This window comes from Excalfactoria chinensis, chromosome 2 (assembly GCF_039878825.1).
Source record: "Excalfactoria chinensis isolate bCotChi1 chromosome 2, bCotChi1.hap2, whole genome shotgun sequence".
Lineage (NCBI taxonomy): Eukaryota > Metazoa > Chordata > Aves > Galliformes > Phasianidae > Excalfactoria > Excalfactoria chinensis.
The window spans coordinates 129,450,278-129,457,610 of NC_092826.1; the positions used below are offsets into that span (position 1 = coordinate 129,450,278).

Here is a 7,333-nt window from a genome sequence, read left to right on the forward strand (position 1 = left end):
AATGCTCCGCAAGTCAGTGGTCTGAATACCTGTCAGAGGTATTGCACTGAACTGCAAGATACAGATAAGAAAAGCTACAAGTCCCTGAACTCCATTGTGTTACTTCAAACTAGAGAATTAGCTGGTATCTCCGTGGCCATCCCACTGAGATTTCAGGACCTGCTTAAGCAAGTTGCAGGTTTCAGCTCTTCTCCTTTTTCTTTCCATCTTTCGACTTAGCTAGAACCTCACCCTGGTTGCTGAACCAAAAAGGGAAAACACAAAAGTAGTGAGTGGGTGGGAGAGGAGGAATCAAAACAAGGGTTCAGTGGGCTAAGCAATTCCATTTCTTAGGCTTCAGTCCCTTTTTGTTATGCCAACTTGTTTGATATAGCCATATAAAGAACAACAAGCTCAGCGAGAAAGTGAGAGCTCAGCAGGACACAGGCAGGTCTCACCAGCTGATGGTGGCACCCGCTTTGTCTCTGTGTATCAAGTCCACACTCTTCTCAACCTACCACAGAGAGAAGAGGAACACGCAAAGTGTGCTCTGTAACACAGATGTAAAATGACAAATCCAACCTTCTCAAGGAGTCCAGATGTAGCCGGCTCAGCACTGACAGTCCGCAGAAGGGCAGCCCCCTGCACATCCCTGTGAGGCACCAGGCCCAGCCCAGCCCCACAGAGCAGGGGCCTGGCCTCTGCTTCCACACCCCTCGCTGTCACTGCAAGGGCACTGTGCTTTGAAGGCAGCTCTGCTCACCCTGCACATTCATTGCTAATTTTGGTGTCTGCTTCTGATCAGACAGGAGTCTGGGAACCAATGCCTGGGAATGGGAAAGAGAGAGATAAACACCTGTTTTCCAGTGCAGCACTGTTTTGCAGATATGCTTTGCTTCTCTTTCCCTGACTTCGAAACTGTACAACATTTCCTGTGGGAATAAGTACAGAACAGTGCCAGCAGATGAGAACAGAGCTCAGTGCACACTCTTCTAAGGCCTCACACAGTGGATAATTCTTCAAGGTGTCAGTTCTCACAGATACATTACCATCTGCTATCACTACGACCATGGTCTCATTCCACTCTTTGAGAACAACCTCTCATTCCTAAGAAGTACCAGTTTGCATTGGCTTTTGATATCTAATTTCCTTCAGATCTGGAGCTCATTTACCCAAGCACTTGCACAGCCTCCTTTTCCACTAAAACTAATGCCTTACCATTGCACAGAATCCCAGAATAATCAGGGTTGGAAAAGACCTCTAAGATCATCGTACCCAATGATCCACTAACCACAAATATTGACCATTAAACCATGTTCTTAAGTACCACATCTCCACATCTCTTGAACACTTCCAGGTATGGAGACCCCACCACCTCCTTGGGCAGCCTGTGCCAGTGCCCAAACATTCTTTTGGAGAATCATTTCCTAATATCCAGACTGAACCTCCCCAGTGCAACTTGAGGCCATTCCCTCTCTCCCAGTTGTAGTACAAGCACTACTGTTTCTATCACAGTATCAAAATCTCTGAAAGCTTCCTTGGGCAAAGACCTTCATATACGCCTGCCCACAGGGAAGCTGTGCCATTCCCAAATGCTCACTCCACACACACACAGGCCAAACCCCACTTGCACTGCACTACAAGCCTCTGAACCAGGTGTAGTGTTAGTGATTTCATACTGTTTCTATGAAAAGTTTATTACAACATCTGAGTGCTTTTCTTCTCAGTAATTCTGAGCTGCTACCAGTATCCCCATACACTGGTAAGCGTCTGAAGCAGAGGATGATAACAGCCAGGACTGCTGAGAGCACAATTGGTTTTAATTCCTGATTGGGGAGAGTGAGCATCTCACCTGTCAATGAGTTTTGCACTTCGCAGAGCATTTATTTGCTTGTCCAAAATATACATCCAAGGGCCTGCAGTGCTTTCTGAGTATCCACCACCTCTGCAACATAGGCTTAGTTTTGGCAGTTCAGAAACAACTTGTTCTTGAGACAGTTGTTCAGCATTATACAATTGTAGCTGCGTAATGACAATCACACAGCACATTCAGAAATATTACAAACAGATCTTCCGTTCAGCTCTTCCCACAGTGAAAGCAGATGAACGATGCTGACCCACGGCTTGGTCCCCCAGGCCAGGCGACGTGCTGCAGCTCTGCTATCAGCCCTCACGTGTCACTGGCCCGTGGCCATCTCCAGGCTCTTCCATGCTGTTTTCCTCATTGGAGAGAGCTGCTGGACTGAAAGCTGAAGGCAGTCAAAGCACACCTTGCTTTTGCCAGAAGCACATCTGGTCAGCTGGGCATCAGGTTCACGTTCACCTGCCTCATGATCATGAATCCAGGCCAACACAAAAGAAAAAGATAAGCGTAATTCCTGTCCTCAGAGCAGATGAAAGTAATGTGCACTGCACAAGTGAACTTCCCTTTGGATAAGGAATAGAAGAGCCAGAAGTGCCTCAAGGTAACAACTTTCCTAATTAGATCTTATACCCGTGGTAGATTTGCATCAGCCCCTCTATCTAGAGCTGCTGATCATGAAAGCAGAGAACATCCGTGTGCTTTCTATTGTGTTGCTATCTGCACTTCTTCCTGATTAATGTCACCTCTCACGTCACCTGAGGGTTAAAAAAAAAGTACATTCAGAAAATTGGAGAATAAAAACGTAATACTCTGAGTCATTTTCTATCATCCTAAAGCAACAATAGTTAATAAAACTCAAGTTTCTTGTATTTATGATGCCTATTGTAACTCTCTGCACTTCTCACAAAAGAGGTCTGGCATGTTCTGTGCCACTAACTCAAGGCATGGTAAGCAATGCCAGTGTACTCTTGGAGTTGCTACTCATCAGCTTTTAGGACAAACTCAATTATTAAATGCCAAAAGTCTTCTGAGGTCATTTTAAATAATTTAAAATGAAGCAGAAACAGCTCTTTGTAGCTCATTCTGGAAAGCAAGATAGAAGTCTGAGCTCAGCAAGTTAAAGTTACTTGAACATCTTCTGGGAGATCTGGTTTTGTACTTAAGGAGCGCCTCGGCATAAATCATTTTCTTTCATGAGTTTTCTTCCCCTGAGATGAGTATCTCATTTTAAAAATAAACATGAGTAAGCCTAACAAAACAAATAAACTGATACAGAATAACACGCAAATAAAATATGGGTCTGTACTACTGTAAACATGAAATGTTCCTCTGGAAAAAAGAAAAAGAAAGAAAAGCATTAAACAAGAAAGATTAGATTTCTGCAAGTGAAAGAACGCTGACAATAGCTGTAAGAAGCCAGTACTGAGGGGCATCTAAGCCCACATCTTGTCTCCTTCAGCTTTAGACTGAACCAGAGTAGAACAGCACAAGAACCCCACGTACTGCTGCTGGTATTGCTCTTCCTCCAGCCCTTCTCAGCGCTCTCTAGAACCAGATGTGCCCTCCTCGGAATTTGTCCTTACCCAGTTTCCATGGACTTGTCCAGCCTCCTTCTGAGCCACACACTTCTCTCTTAGTCGCAGCATCCCTTAAGCAGGGAGTTTAACAACTTAGTTACCCATTTTTGAAAATCCACTTCATTTTCTTATTACTATCATTTTACAGCCTGGCTCCTACCCTAGAGTTCTTTACCAAAACAACAGTGAGCAATACTACTTACCAATCATTTTCACAACAGTCATCAGAGTGACCTTTACCATATTCTCCTGTGCTCCCACCCTTTCTAATCTGCCTTCAGAACTGCTTTCCCCCCTTGAGTGGTAGCGCAGGTATGGAGCAATGGACACAGTGAAGCGTGGTCGGACAGGTTGGGGATGTGTGGCCACACTGCTTTTAGCACAGCATGTGGCGCTTCTTTGACAATGAGCCCTTTCAAGGATATAAGCTGATCAGGACTACCTGTTCCTAATTGCATTATTCCATTAGCTCAGATGACAGAGCTTTATCTTGCTCTAATCAAGGCTCCAGTAGCCTGCACTATGTTAAGGATTCCCAACATTAGTGGGGCAAGTTCTGTCCTTTAGCTCACTGTCCTCCTTGTAGACATCCAGCTTCCACTGCCAGTCTCAGAAGCACACTCCTTTTATTGCATTCTTGGGAACTGCCATCCCACATCTGCTCCTGGTTCACACTCAATATATTCTTGATCTCAGGACAAAAAGACTTCAAGATCTTTTCTTGACAAGTTTTGGGCCTAAACTTGCTTCTCACTCATGGCATCCCCTATGGTCTAGGGCAAGATTCATCCACAGAATTGTAGATGTTTTCACATAACCTGACCCATCTTGATATTCCTGTTGGCACAAATCTAGTCTATACAGTCATAGCATCTCCAGAGCATTTATTCTCTGAATAGAGCCAGAGCACACCACAGAGTAGAAGCTTTTTGCTGTTGACTACATCAGAGCAGAAGATGACAAGCTTGGTCATAAGCATCCTTGCTACAAACTTCTGAAGACAGACGTCTCATAACATCAAAAAATGACTGTGTATGCTGTGAAATTAATTGAATTTTTACCCAGACAAAAGAGTATGTTAATTCAACAAAAATAAATTGTAACAGTACACCAAAATTTCAAAGTTTGTTATAAATGCAAAACTGTTTCTGACTATAAATTGCCTACTCAGTGGAACAAAACCTAGGACATTAAACCAGAGAGCCCTTGCTTTCAGTAGAGATTTAGAAAATAATTGAGTGCTAGAAAATAACTGCAACCATTCTGCAGCTCACTTAGAGACACAAACAAGCCTAATTTTATTTGAAACATAATCCAATTTCTTTTTTCTATCTTGTATTTAATTTCTGCTAAAGACAAAGAACAAAACTCCTCGGAACCCTGCAGATGTTCATCTCCATCTCAACCCAAATAAATGAGAAATGGTAGAAGTCTTCAGGTTGAAGGAACTCTGCACTTCTCCAATGCTCCTTTGAGTCCTATTTCCTATTGCTACATTCTAGTTTTAGTATACCAGAATGCTGTGGCTTAGCTTGTTAGAAGCCACAGTAGGAAATGTTTTCCTACTGTTCAGTTTATAATTCCTTTAGGTTCACCCAGCCACCCTTCCTGTAGCTTTTGAAATGTCCCTGTGCTCTCTCCTTGCTTGCTATATTCATCCTAAGGCTCTTTCTAAATCCAACTACATCCCTCCAAACTAGTGCACACTCTAGGAGCTCCTCTGCCACCTGCAGCCCTCCTGCTGTGCTGTTGGGCTCAGGTGCCAAGCTCTTGCTTTAAGGCAGTGCTTACTGTGAGCACAGAACCTGCTGCACATCAGCAGAAGCAAGGCAGTGTGCTGCAACGCCAACCCCAGCACTGCAGCTTCCACCAGCATTACGTTGCTGCTAACTGCACCAACAGGATGAGCTCAGGTCCATCCATGCAGGCTGAGTCCTCAGCAAATACTTACCGTGTTTTTTCAAATCTGACATTATTCATCCTGCTTTCATCTTTGTACCCTCTATTTTCCCTCTAGCTCCTCTCCCATAGGTTTTCATTTTCTCTCGCAGTTTTATGCACGGTGATTCAATTATGTCTTCTGAGTATAATCACTGACCTCAGACCTATGAACAAGATGCAATTTACCTCTAATTAAAATCATTCCTCACCTGTAAGTTTCCACACGTGGCAGGAGAAAGAACATTAACACTAATTGGAACAGCCTGAAATGTAAACTCTGCTGGCTCACCAGGATCCTCAAACAGCTATTGCTGCAGCAAGTTGCTCTCCTGCTCAGGGACACACCATTATTAAGACTATCATTTCTGCTGAATAGGGACTCAGGTGCCACTGAGCAAGTGTTGGAGGAGGAAGCCAGAAGATAGGATTGCACTCCTTAAGACTTTTCAGTCCACTTCTAAATGTTTGCATTGGTGCTGGCACAGGGAAAATGGTAAAGATGGAAGTGCCACAGTCCACGTGCAAACAGAGGGGGGCAGTGAAAGGAGTTGTGGGAAGAAAACAGCCAATGCACTGTGCAGGGAGCCCTGGATTATTAACACAACACTACAACTAATACCAAACACAGTGTGCCCTGGAACAGACTGTTCTCTTGGCAGTCCCCTGTGCCGCTTATTCTAAGATGCCCCTGGTTTCATGTGTGCACATATTTGTATTAACAATCACATAAGAGGATTACAGATATTTTTCCCCTGGTGCTTTCACTACATTTAGCTTTATCACAATCTCCTCTACTTTGTAGTTTAGCTCTACGTACATTTGGTATTTTGCAAGCTCTGATTAAATGAGGCACTAACACAACAGTGGAGATTTTGCCCATGAAAATTTGCACAAGAACTCTGCTGCAGCCTTTCAAGAAAAAGAAATGAAAACAAATCTCCACTTCTCTGACTGACTTTATTATGCCAAGGTTTATTCAATATTAAAACACCGTGCCCTGAACCTAAAGCAACAACTATAACTAACAGGCTGAACCTGACAGCAACAACTGCAATGCTGAAAGTTCACAAGAGGCACATTACTGTAGCTCCCAGCACTGTTTGCTCCCTGAACACGCCTGAACTGCAGCAGCCCCACATATTGAGCAGGTGCCAGGGTCTGCACAAGGTGCCTCAGCAGCTTGGCCCAGAAGAGTGAGCATCAAGACCAAGTGCTCTGCAAAATGCACAGATAGCACATTTTGAAACAGAGCAATCTTCAGTCCTACCTCTCGTATTTGCTGGACTGGTTCTTAGCAAACACAGCTAGAAGGCACAAACCCCAGGCAATTTGAACCAGCCTCTTAGGAGCTGTAACACTGTAATGCAATGGAAACCATATGGCAGTGGAGTAACAAAGTCCTAGGCTGCAACAGATAAAGATACATTCAAATACAGCTGTCATGGATATAGAAACAAAGAAAAGAATATACTAACGTTTAGAAAGTCTCAAGTACACAGGGACCTCCAGTGATATCCCCTTGGCTCCAATGCCAACCCTTAAATGAGGTCTGGGAAGGGGTGGATCCTGGTTGCATCTCTTCCAGTCACTCAGGTGCATTGCATGCAGCTGAACTCCCCTGGGTTGGCCCTGCCTTCCACCAGGTGCTCAGTGGTTGCTTCAAACCATGACTTGGCATTTCTGCTACAGGAACACACTCCCATCATTAGCTAGAAGTAAATCTGGGGGTGAGCTCTCCCTACTCTACTTGTTGATGCCTTGTTACCAAGCAAAAAGGAGTCTGGGGCTTCCACCAACCCAGGAACCTTCCTTGATTCTCCTTCTGAACATACCTCAGCTTTTCATCAGCACTGCAGAATTGCTTCCACAGGATGGGTATATTTTGTACTTCATTTACTGCCTCACTCTGAGGGCACTTTCCTGTACTTAGCACCCATATGTCTTTTTAAAACCATTTTTTTTCAGGGAAAGT

At 44.1% G+C, this 7,333-nt stretch overlaps 1 long non-coding RNA gene across 2 annotated transcripts; it reads right to left on the reverse strand.

Annotated features, from left to right (window-relative positions):
- Window positions 1-1,818: 1,818 nt before the first annotated feature.
- On the reverse strand, window positions 1,819-6,891 carry LOC140248938 (uncharacterized). Of its 2 annotated transcripts, none has more exons than XR_011902912.1 (4): window positions 6,837-6,891; window positions 5,372-5,525; window positions 3,427-3,491; window positions 1,819-2,598 (listed from the first exon to the last, which is right to left on the reverse strand). It is a non-coding gene; the product is annotated as an uncharacterized lncRNA (long non-coding RNA). The 2 variants fall into 2 exon arrangements; XR_011902913.1 differs by lacking the exon at window positions 6,837-6,891 and adding an exon at window positions 6,629-6,753.
- Window positions 6,892-7,333: the final 442 nt, after the last annotated feature.